Source organism: Haemaphysalis longicornis, unplaced genomic scaffold, assembly GCF_048455015.1.
Source record: "Haemaphysalis longicornis isolate Haplotype H1 unplaced genomic scaffold, Haemaphysalis longicornis Haplotype H1 scaffold_35, whole genome shotgun sequence".
Lineage (NCBI taxonomy): Eukaryota > Metazoa > Arthropoda > Arachnida > Ixodida > Ixodidae > Haemaphysalis > Haemaphysalis longicornis.
Genome location: NW_027526352.1, coordinates 1,549,178 through 1,561,512, shown reverse-complemented (window position 1 = coordinate 1,561,512; position 12,335 = coordinate 1,549,178).

The window sequence follows — 12,335 nt, the reverse complement described above, 5'->3', positions numbered from 1 at the left end:
AACTCTTTCGTCGATCGTGCCCTCAAGTCCCTCGAAGGCGTCTGTCTCCCAGACACAAAGCACCATTCTAATCGTAAATATCACGAGACTCTTTAAACATTTCATCCTGTTTATTACCATTCGTCAATCTTTGCTTTATGCAAGTATCTTTTCCCTTGAACCCTCGCTTCTGACTTTTATTACATTTACATTTCCCGGGTAGCTCAAATGTTTTTTAATTAATTTGTATGGAAACTTTGTTCTGATTTTTTACTGCTGGCTTCATATCTCGTATTATGACTTGTTTCAAACCGACCCTATTTACTACGACACCGCCGCTCCCTCCCACGTAGTTTTTGTAGCATTTTGGAAGGGTTTACCGAATAAAGCAAGGTTATAAAATGCCGTGATCTCCTACCGTCGCGGATACAACCAAAAACGTGTGCAGGAGACTTTTCCCTTGTGTATTTCAGAAAAAAAAATTTTCCAGTCAAAATGTAACGCTTCTAAGGAATCACCGTGCAAAAGCGCACCTAGCTGTGGGTACAATTTAGCAATACTGAAATAGTAATATGAAATTGCTGATGCTCACGAAAATGGTAATCCTCACACGACAAGATCATCCCCCTCTAAATGTGAAAATGTCGTAATAGAAGCGGTTTCTCACAAGCTTTGAGTGTTCCTGCGAGACGCGCTGTTGGATGCATACTGCTGTTTTATACTTCGAATAAAACTCAACTGAGTGGACTATAAACCACCGTTTTTTTTTGTTTTAATTATTACGTTACACAAAACATTAGTACGCGAAAACCAATGCAGGCAAATGTTCCTTAATTTCAGTGATATGCCGAGTAAGAACGTGTATTTTCTTTAGCGCCCTTACAGGGAAGTGACTGAAGGTTGAAAAAGGGTAAATGGCCGTTAAGCAGACATCCGTGCCGGAAAGATATCACATGTGGCGAACTAGTTGTTGAGCGCAACAAGACCCACAATTATTACCGTTTAAATTACTCACAGGGCTTCGACGGAAATGCCGTACTGCGTTTGGTGCGAGGTCTTGGCCACCGCGTCGAAGCTCGATATGCGGGTCGTTGGAGCTCCTATTATAATTTCCGAGGCCCCATCGTAGTACATGGAATCGTACAAAACGAAGTCGCAGATGCCGTCAGGGGGAGCCTTGATGGTGGTCGTGTTACCTTTTGGATGGTACGCTTGAATAGTGCACGTCAAGGAGAACGTCGTGGGCCGGTCCGTAACACCTGCATGAAAGTGGTCAACGAACATGACGTGTTACGGTCCAGTTGTTAAATGGCAGTATTTACTGCATTCCTCACGAAATTAACACCATAAAATGGTGCAACAAAAAGTGAGAGGCGTTGTTATTGTTTCTGCAGAGATAATCCTGCAAATACAAGAAGCGTTGGTTCCATGGTGGCGTATTCGGTATTTTGTGAGGTCGTACCTCACGATAGAAGAATGGTAGAAAGCAAATGCACACGCAATGCAGAAACGACGGCCGGGTCGTTCAAAATCGGAGCAAGGAATAAACCACCCTGGACTGTGCACACTTGGCCGAGCGAAACGTTTTTCATATGGGTTGCCTAGGTGGGCTCGTGACCTGTTTAGAATGCGAAACGTCTTCGTTAACATCCCTAATAAGCGTTTATTTTGTTTTCCTAGGAAGAGAATTACCAATGCTGTATTGGGATAATTTGTTTTGTGTCGCAGTAAATTATCCCTAATGTAATGTCCTGTGAAGCATTACAAGCTTGCGTGCTCCCGTAATCTAAGTCCTATACATATTACGCGATTCCACTGGGAGCTGATATAGTGTTACACAAAATCAATGAATTTTTTTTTCCCATTCATCCTAACCCTAAAAATTATGACGGTACACACAAGGAATTTCGTAGAACATATAGGCCAAACATTTGGCAAAACAACCCGAAGGGGCCCCGAAATTTGTCCAATACAACCAACTGAAATTCCATCGAGGTAAACTGAAACAATTTCCGTAACTTGCCAGCGGCTGGGACTCTGTGTAACTAAGCTTGACAGGCGTATTTTCCGGCATGCCGTCTACTTTGATGGTGAAATGAAGATTTAAAAATCCCCTCTGTCAGTATCTTAGCTAGTGTTAAATATACCTAGGTGTTCTGTAATATTCCGCATCCCCAAAATAACCCGTGCTCTTAGGGGTTTCTACGTTTAAAATTAGTAGACATGACTAAACTTCGGTGTATCCACACCATTACTGCAAAACATGAAACCATAGTGTTACCCAGCACTAATCCATTATTTCTAAATAGAACAAAATAAACAAAGCCGTTCCGCACATAGTGTCATATAGATCGAAATAAAACAGGCCATTGATTTATTTGGAAGCGTGGCAAAAAGTGACTGCCTCTCTGGCAACTTAAGCCACTGGTGTTATGTACTGATTACGAGGTTCTTTAAGCATCCGAAATAGTAATTTCACTTTTTCACCGCTATTTCAACTCATTACAGAGGGAAATGTTTGTTACAAATGAGAACGCCCATGTTCCAAATGCCTCAAATTTCTCTGTAATCCTTTATGACCTCAATAGTGAGACTTTTAAAAGTCACCCCCAAAAGAGGCCCAATTGTTTTTTCATTTATGACTCATTATATCTAAATCCGGTTCAAATATGAAGCCGCTTTGCAGGTTAGGTGAGACATACTGATGCGTAAATCCTGTTTTAGAACCCATTAATCTAACCGACCCCTGTCGGGGTAAACCCTGAATTGCGTAAACTGCATATTTTTTGCGGATTTTTCGATATATTCTCTGCCGTTTAATATATCCAGCTGGTTTTTCTTACAAATATCTCCCGTACACGCGTCCTAACGGCAATTTGAGCATTTCGCCTTTACAAATATGTCAATTCGCTAACGTCATTTTATATCAGAGTTTGGCAGTGTGACAATAGTAATAGCGGCTTCCCAACTGAAGTATAAAACTAGAGGCATAAACTTTTGCGAGTATATTTGAGTATACAGGGAGCTGTCTAGGTTACATTACTTTAATGCAGCCGGACCAGTGCCCTAAATATGGACAGGTGTTAGGCTACTCACTCGAAACGTCGTTAAGATACCACCCCTAATCCGCCAGTGCTTTGTAGTTCCCCACTCCTTGCCCCCTTCCCGCATCGGTTTCGATTTGATTGTATTTATTTATTTATGTATTTATTTATTTATTTATTTATTTTTATACTCTTACCCGTAGGCAGGATGTTACAGGGTTTGGCTGGGGCGGCCCTATTCAACAATGAAATTGACGGAAACGTTTACACCTATGCAAAGAACATTCCCACATAAATATCAGCACAAGCAATGTTGCATATTTGCGCACAAATACAATTTGAACAGACAGGCCATGCCAGATCGACAAATTCAGACAAACAGCAAGTGTTCAACTCCACTGTGGGCATGAAACTCTTAGATGTCTCTGTTACAGCGCACCCTGTGGGAAACACAGGCAAAAATAAATCCCAAGATTCAAGCAGTCGAACGCTTTAGAGGAAGAAAGATGAATAAAACAGGGTATTGCTAACTGTCACCTTGAAATGAAGACTGCCTGGAACTGATGAACTGGGTCTGACGCAATCACCACCTGTTGCAGTGCATTCCAACCTTCTACCGTTCTCCTAAAAAACAGTATTCGAAACTACCTACTATTGCATTGATCGCAAAAAAACTGTACCCCCTCGTTTCTTCTGACGGTGCGCGTGTTACCTAGTTTTAAATAAGAGCGAGTGTTGTGCTGAGCGAAATATTTTCAACAATAAAAAAACTCATATTTTTGATTTATTGCGAAAGACGCGGTTTATGAATTTGGTGGAGCATATCGCTAACACCTAAGTGCGTTTAGGCTTCGAGGGAAAGCCAACCCACTTTTATTAAGGGGTCTTGAAAAGCGTTGTGAGCCACTAATTGCCGCGCAGCATGTTTGTCTGTTTGTCTGTTATGTTTTGCTTTTACCACTCGGTTGCGCCGGTATGTGTAATCTGTGTGTCAAGGGAGCGCGTGTTCCATTCTTTATTTCTATGCAGCACATGTTATCTCTCTCTCTCTTTTGATAGGTAGAGCGTTTCCAACTAACGTCAAACGCCTAGAATATTCTTGTTTGATCTACAATATTCTGGATGTAAATAGACGGCTCGAAAAACACTCGCAAAGAAAGGTAAAAGCGTGCAGAGCAGACGCCGCGGTATTCGTCTCGCCGATGATCGCTCGCGCACGGCACTTTGTGGACTGCTGCTTCGCCGCCTGTGTATTCTTTGAGTTGTTAGGGGAGCACAAGTTCGCTTTAATAAACCTGTTTTCCTTGAAGACAACAGCGTCGTCTTTGGGTTCATGACAATGCGAACATGTGCAATTGTTAGGCTGGGTGGTCAATGTCTTCTGTGCCAACAATGACTTTCACATGTGCTGCAGAAACTTCACACTTTCGTTTCCAAGTTTGTCGCACGTTTCCCAGTTTTTCCTGTGTGTTCAAAGCCATAAGCAGCCATGATGAAAGGCTTACAGAGAAGGCAGATGGTAATATTAAATTATTTATCTTCATATAGCAGCCGGACAAAGTGTCGAATGCATGCTAGATGTCGTATAACTACTGAACTTATGAAAACTATCGCACATAGTACGCTGGCTGCCATTCGGCAGAGAAACAACTCAAAATTGCTGCTTTCGCAGTCCGTAAACTTGTGCTCTCGGGAATGCGTCATCGATTCTCTTTCGCGCATCACACAGCATATATTCTGCTATTGGACGGCTTTTTTCTGGCATTGCCGGCGAAGTTTCGCCTCCTCAGCATCGGCGACTGCCGGTGGCAGCCTTGGTTATTGACGCTCCCTTGAGCATGCTTACACGCTACCGTGTTTGTCTGTATTTACCTTTTTTACTCTATTCACCCCATTCTCGTTATGTCGCAGCCACACTACGCCGAAATGCCGCCGACGGGAACCCGTCGGCCGCGTTCCGAGTTGGCAGGCCGCGTTGTCCCACTATGCTGACGACGTCACAAACACGTCTGCCCATCGGAAGTCCGGGTAGTGTGACTTGCTCGCCAGCAGAATACGCGAACAAAATGGGTTGGCTGACCCGGCTGACCGACAGTTGATAGGGAATCGGCCAAGAAATGAAAATAGCGCCCCGAAAACACTCGTCCCGTATGAATGCTGCTCTATTCGGTTACTGTCTAGAGCCTGACAAACTTAGGAAGGTACAGGAGGCCCAAACAACTCAATAACAGCACCGATGCGACCCGTACTTCGGCTTCCCAATCTTCGACTGTGTTCCGGCGTCTTCGCTTCCCCTGACATGCAAACTTCATATGCGTGGGCCACCGGCGCGCTTGTAGATAAGATAGTCTGAATTAAGTGCAGAAGAACAGGGCGTAAAAAATTATAGCGGTCAAGGAGACCCTATGGGCTAACGTTTTAGCGTAAAGTGTAGAACCAAAGTACGGGAAGCCCCTCTCTTACAGCACGAAATCACAATCGCATTCTCGCACCCTTCGACGATAGCTTTTATTCCCGAAGTAGGCAGTTGGTGGTGATTGACCGTAAAAGCTGTTATTGATCAACCTATTTGGTCGCCTCTGCATTTTTTCGATCTTATCAATCTCATATTTCCTGTACACATCATATATAATGGTGGTATATCCTCGTGTAGGCTGTACAAGCATTGATATGCCGTGGGCTTCGGTGTGGTTGATGCCAGTTTTATTTGTCTTCGTAGCAACCCGAGCATATATTCTGCAACGCTCAAAAAACGACCGATATCGGTTTTCAAACTAACGCCTTCAGGCAGGGTTAAGCCAAAGTGTTTAAATTGCGTTACCCGTTGTCCCGTTGCATGCCCGTCTAATCCCTTCGTAAACACCAACACACTTTTAAAAGTTGTTTACTACTGTCGTGTAGGAGGTTCGGCTACAGTTTCTTTCCATTTTTCGTTCATCGCCCCATTCGCGATGTGCACAAAGAGTATTGTGGAATATACGTCACAGTCATCTGCTAACAGAGGAAGGATAATATTGAAGGAAACCATTTCTGCGGTATGTGTAATTTGGCACAAGAAGAGAACCGGGTCGACCATGCAGCCCTGAACGACTCCTGATTGATCACAAATGATAGGTTATCACGTTAATTTGCTTCAAGGAATTGCGTCCTGTTGGATAGGTACTGCTTAAGCCGTTCAATTATTTACTCTTTACGCCAAGATGTACAAGTTCCTGTATCCATTAAGCGTAAAGAACACTATCAAACGCCTCCGTCATGTCAAAACAAACGCGCCAACTTGAATTTTAATTGAGTGCTTTCGGAAACTAGTATACTTTTTAATTAGTTGGGTCCCATTCAATATATGTGATACAGGATTTAATATGTTATAGCCTACGCAAGTGATTGAAATCAGTCTAATTTTCAACCCTATATTTTGCTCCAGACTTCTAAAAAGCGATTGCTTTTGCAGTTAACCAGTCTGGGAGTCAACTAGTTTGCATTTGTATAGTTACGAGTAGGGGTGCTTTGAAAATAAACCGCGTCACGCTTCAAGAACTCAGTTCGTATGCAATCAGGGCGTACAGGTACTGTTGTATCTATCTCCACAATGATCTAGAATATTCGTGTTTAAAAAATAACGCCTTCTGACAAGGTACATATGGTAAAGTAGTTACGATTACTGAAAATATGTTATTTCGGTCTTCTTGAGTAAAAAATACAGTATTAAAATAATCTTTGTACCTATCCGAAACTTGAGCACTGCCGGCCAAAATGTTTCAATCCTTGGCAAGATACTGTGCTCAAGGTGACGTCATTAAAGGTGCTGGGAAAATTTCCTAAACTCAGAAGTGTGTTTGCCTAACTGCATCGAAGCTGTCAGCTTAACCTTTAACGTTGACGAAAAAAAAAGTCTCGTCTGATTTATTACTGCGTATGGTTTCCTTCGCTTAATTTTGCGTTTGATTTGAATTTAATGTTTTTTCGCAGTTTTCGTTTTAGCAGCACAAAGTTGTCCTACAAGTAATCAGCTACACTTCCCGATATGCCCCCCAATCGGTCAACGATAGTTTGCCAGTTAAACAAAATTCGGGACATTTTTAAGTACTCCAACATGTAACGTCACCAGCTTGCTTAAAATATTTTACACTGGTTACTTTTAAGCTGTCTGGGTAGAATTACGTCTTTATTAAAAAGCAAGCTCAGTTTATATACAGAAGCACCGCAATAAATAGCTACTTCGTGTTCCTACCTTTCGCTCTACACAAATAATACATGCAAAACTGACTCCGTCGTTAGCCCTTCCAAGTGAATTCATTTTCAATTTGCATGAAGCCATTCTCAAAGTCAATATTCAGCAATATCGTGCCGTAGTTGACATTTGCCGTATCTATTTTGAGTGTATTTCTACATTTCCCGGATAGTTAAAATCCCCTCAATAATTACGTGGGCAAGACAAGGGACCTTGCTCTTGCATAGCTTTCTGAAAGGCAACAGGAGGCTTTGGTTGCTTCATAAACAGCATCAATGAGGCACGTAATCCCGCCCAACATGTTTTTTCTCTTTACACATTGTGCCCGGGCAATCATGAATAGCTACTGTTTGCACTCCGTAATTTATATAACTGCGTGTACGAGATTTCGCCACACCTTAAGATACCGAGGTGGTCAAAATTATTCCGGAGACCTCCTCTTCGGTGCGCCTCATCGCCTGCGCTGCGTCGGCGTGTTGAACCCGGCAATCAATCACTTTTAAGTAACTGGCACAGCTGCTCGGGTAAAATTGCGCTAATTGTGGATCATTTCGCACTTTGGCGGGATTATTTTGCTATTTTTTATGTCTGAAAACTACGCAAGTTTCAGTGGTAAAACAAAATTGGAGTTATTTCAATAAGCAAGTGTTCAAGTAGGAGGATATTTTTCACGAAGCTTTTCACATTTATGTTGACCAATGCAAACAATATCAAGTATGAGTGCACATCGCCACGGGCATTTAAATGCTCCCATCCCCCTTTTATAAACTTTAGTTGTGCAGTTTATTCCGTCGCTCGTGGGGAATCCTAAGTCATCAATACAATTTTGCGATGTGGAAATTCATCTTTCGAAACCCTAACCCTTTCCATATTAACAGCGGTGCTGTATGAGTAAGCAGTTCGTTCGACCAACGGCATGTGCAGGAAAACCTGGCCGAGCTGTGATGTCATCGCGCGTGCCGGTATCGTCGCAGCTATGCCACGCAGAACTCGGTCGGGACTTAGGTCGCCACCTGTCCGAGGGGCGATACAACTGGTACAAGCATGGCCTCGAAAACGCATCGCCGGGAGGCCAACTCTATTGCTTCTTGCGACAGGTGGTGCAGTTTTGACGATGCAAAGATACGAATTAAAGCCACAATTAAAGTAGTCTCAAATCCGAGAAGTGACAACGTTAATCAACCGCATTATCTTCCCACAGACCACGCCATAGAAGCCGAAAAGGCTCCTGTGGCCTGGAAGCTGAAAAAGCCACCAAACAAATTCAAGGAGTTTGAGCAAACGCCCGTCCCGTCCCGCCGGGCGGTCCACCCATCTTGGAGCTTCACAGCCAAGCCGTTAAGAAATGACCGACTGATCATTGCTCTTTGGGGAAATGACACTGCGCAGAATACTTGAACGAGTCACGAAGCATAACAATGCAGAAGACGTGGCCGACTATCCACAACCGTTAACTCGCATAAACGCAGCCGCACCAAAAATAAGTGAGGTGAGACCGCGAGCCTTGCTGTTTGCTCAGCCTTCACCCTGTATAGTGTGAGGCGGATTGATTCCTTTGAGCAGTATTCGCGTTTCGGAGTTTTTGCAATATTTTCTCGGAATAATCACCCCATATGAAAATTTTACAGCATTTCAGTTTCTCAAATGCTAAATACTGCCGCGTTTTTATTGTAATCAAACAATCGCACATGATCACAGCGCGGGTCATGCTGTCGCGCTGCTTCTCACCTTATGAGTTCTTTCCACCCTGCTGACTATATTACAAAGACGCTGGTTGAATTATCCAAGCGAATCTTTCTGTTTATTTCTTTCTCTCTCTTTCAAGCCTTCTGAAATACCAGAGACAGCCCAAATTGTTATAACGGCTCTAATCGTCCACATCGACTAGCTTTGGTGTATGAACATACTGTTGTTTCAACGATTTGCATTACCATTTTTTGATACTCTTTCCACGCTTTGTCTGAGGCACATTTGTTAGGGTTCCTTGAATTTGCTCTGTATCCTGATGGAGTGTTCAGCTTATCAGAGAGCAGATGTACATAATGACTAATTGACCACAGCCGGGGTGATTATGCCGCTGACATATTTGCCGTCCGGCAGCCAGGCTCTTTTTGGGCAGGGGTCCCGAGTTGTCGGCCAAGAGGCCCACGTCTTCGTCTGCCGGTGCTCGTTCCGGGTGCGTGAGCCTAATCACTGTATATTGCTGCATTCGAAGCGGTTTTTATTGCGCCGGATGGCAAAACACGGACGTGAAGCTTCTGCAACGGTTTTTTCATGCGCAGAAAACCCTGAAAATTAGGGCATACAGTTCAGGCATGTTCGTTCCAAGCGTTTCGCCGTGCCCACGATGTGGTTCCTTAGAGGCTGCTCCTATATAGCCGGTGCACTCCGTCGTCGGTGTACAGGTGCTCATTCTGGGCACGTGGTCCTATTAGAGCAAACCACGAGAGCGGTCATGGAATGCGACCTTCATTGCTCTTGACAGAGAAGCACGAGTATGAAGCTTGACAAGCCTTCGTTGCATGGCACAGGAAGACGTGGGAATGTAAGATATACCGCTGAGGCTCCCGCTGTAAAGATATTTCTGGGGTCTTCCAGAGTTCCGAAGGGAATCCAAGAGGTGCCTTCAATCCAAGAGGCCTTCAGACGAGACTCTATTTGAAAAGCCTGTTATCGATAAGACAAACACAACGCTCACTGCGGATACGTTGTTTCAAGGTTGTTGAGGCACGAGTCCTCTTCAAAATTGCATCATTCAATACCTTTACTTTGTTCTGAATTTGTTCGCTTAGCTGGTGTAAAATTGGGTGGGACCGGGAATATCGTTTTCGTGCTGTCCTTTAAAGACACAAACTTTTCTACGGCGACAATCTAAGCAAAAAAGGTACAAGAGGAGAAAAATCGTGACTTTTCTTTTTCAGCCATCGAGTTTCTCCTTCTAGCTGTTTACATGTGACGCCCTGCAGACTTTTCTACCGTACATGGACACGGCGGAGTGGACATTTTCTCCTATAGTATGCGATCACCCGACAGTGCCGGCGCCGATAACGAAACCATTCTAATTTCATCGAATGTACGCGATGACAATGTGCGACTCCGGCCCTGCAGTGTGCTGCTTTCTGGTCCGCTGACAGTGTTTTTTTAACCACGATATAATCCCCACGCAAACACACTGCTCCCCATCCGCGTGTTTTGCGCACATTTTGTACGGACCGCTGCATTTTTGCTATGTGCGGCTTGTGCGCGCCCTGTTCAACGTTATGACCGCTTTGGTGGACGCTTCCAACTGATGCCCTATGGTGAAAGGTGGCAGCGATGGTACTAAACTCTTCCTTTCTTCATCAACAAGCACAGACCGCTGCATATTCATGTATTAGTTACCAACAGCACAATGTCCACGTTTGGAAGCATTTGAACACGCCTACCCAAATGGTTGCGAGACTACGGGGGCGCCTTCTGCTAAAAGGGCGAAGGCGAAGCAATTAGTGTTAATAAGGGTAGCGTCCTGGGCAGGATGGTACTCCATTGCTCAGTAAATTACTTGCGCTAAAAACGGGGACACGGACGAACTTGGGACACACACGCAGGGCTAACTTCTACCCAGATTTTATGGCCACTGTGTCAACATTTATACACTTTACATAGGACGATCGCGCATTCGTAAGCATAAAGAGTAATTAAATGTCTAGCGATGCGGCGGCGAGAAAACCAATTATTTTTCGGTGAAAGCCAGCTAGGGCGTGCTGACACTTTTATCTCCGAGTCTTGCTATCACCTCAGCCTCAGTGATTTCTCGCATGATTTCTCACCCGGGTCGCACAGGCAACAAACCTCTTCTGGTGCTTCTTGTTGCCCTTCTCAGGGGTGGGGCGATTGGGTTTCATGAGTTTGCTCAGCATCCCATCCTTGCTGGGCGCCGAAAAACCCACCTTAGTGTTCGCCTTCTTCCCAATTTTCTTGTGGTTGTGGGAAATATGGTGCATATATGGCACTACAACAACTTTATGCCGATCGCCGGATGTGACATCTTCAACTGTATGTTGAAAACTGGGTCTGGCTTCTCTCAAATTTTTTTCGGCTACAGACACCTGCACTGGCTGACAGCACATGGGAACAGCAGATGGGAAGTCCTAATTGTGCACATCTCCACACGGCAGTAATTCTGAGCGGTTTAGAATTTCACAACGTTCGCACAACGATACACAGTGGCATCACCGGGAGCTACGGCAAATATTCATTGGTATGATAATACATCCGTAAGTGGTCTTTTGCTATGCTTTCAAACATCGTATCATAGTCATATTTGTAATGAAAAAGAGAAAGCGAACTCAAAGCTCACGTGGTCCCATTGGTTTTTGTAGTGGTTGCGTAGTTGTAGTGGCTACAGTGGTTGCGATCGTATTTGCAGGCGCTGTTTTCCCGGTTCTCGGCTGGCTTCTCGGGCTACGTGCCGGCAGGCTTGTTGTTTTGGCGGCCGGCGGGCTTTTGGGGCTTGGTGCCGGCAGGCTTGTTGTTTTGGCTGCGGACGGGCTTCTCGGGCTGGGGGATGACGTGCTTGTTTTGGCTGCCGGTGGGCTTCCTGGGCTGGATGCAGGCGGGCTTGTTGTATTGGCCGCCGGCGTGCTTCCGGGGCTGGATGCAGGCGGGCTTGTTGTTTTGGCTTCCGGCGGGCTTGTTGGGCTGGGTGCTGGCGAGCTAGCTTTAGTGTCTGCCGGCGGGCTTGTTGGGCTGGTTGTCGGTAGGCTTGCTGTTTTGGCTGCCGGCGGGCTTGGTGGGCTTGGTGCTGGCGGGCTTGCAGATTCGTCTGCCGGAGGGCTGCTTTGGCTGGGTTTCGGCACGTTTTTAGGGTCGGGTTCATCCACCTGGTAAAAAATTAAACGTAGCAATATCTCAACTCTGCGCTTGTAGAGAGATTAATTCATTTATCGCTGATCATCTTACTTCAAAGAAAAAACATCCCATTAAAACTTCCCAATATTGGCGAAAAATTTTGTACAAATGCATCGTAACCGCAGCAAGAATGTTGACCCTAGTGCCTGGGGATTACACCAGATTCAGTAGTTGCATTTGCTATGCCAAAA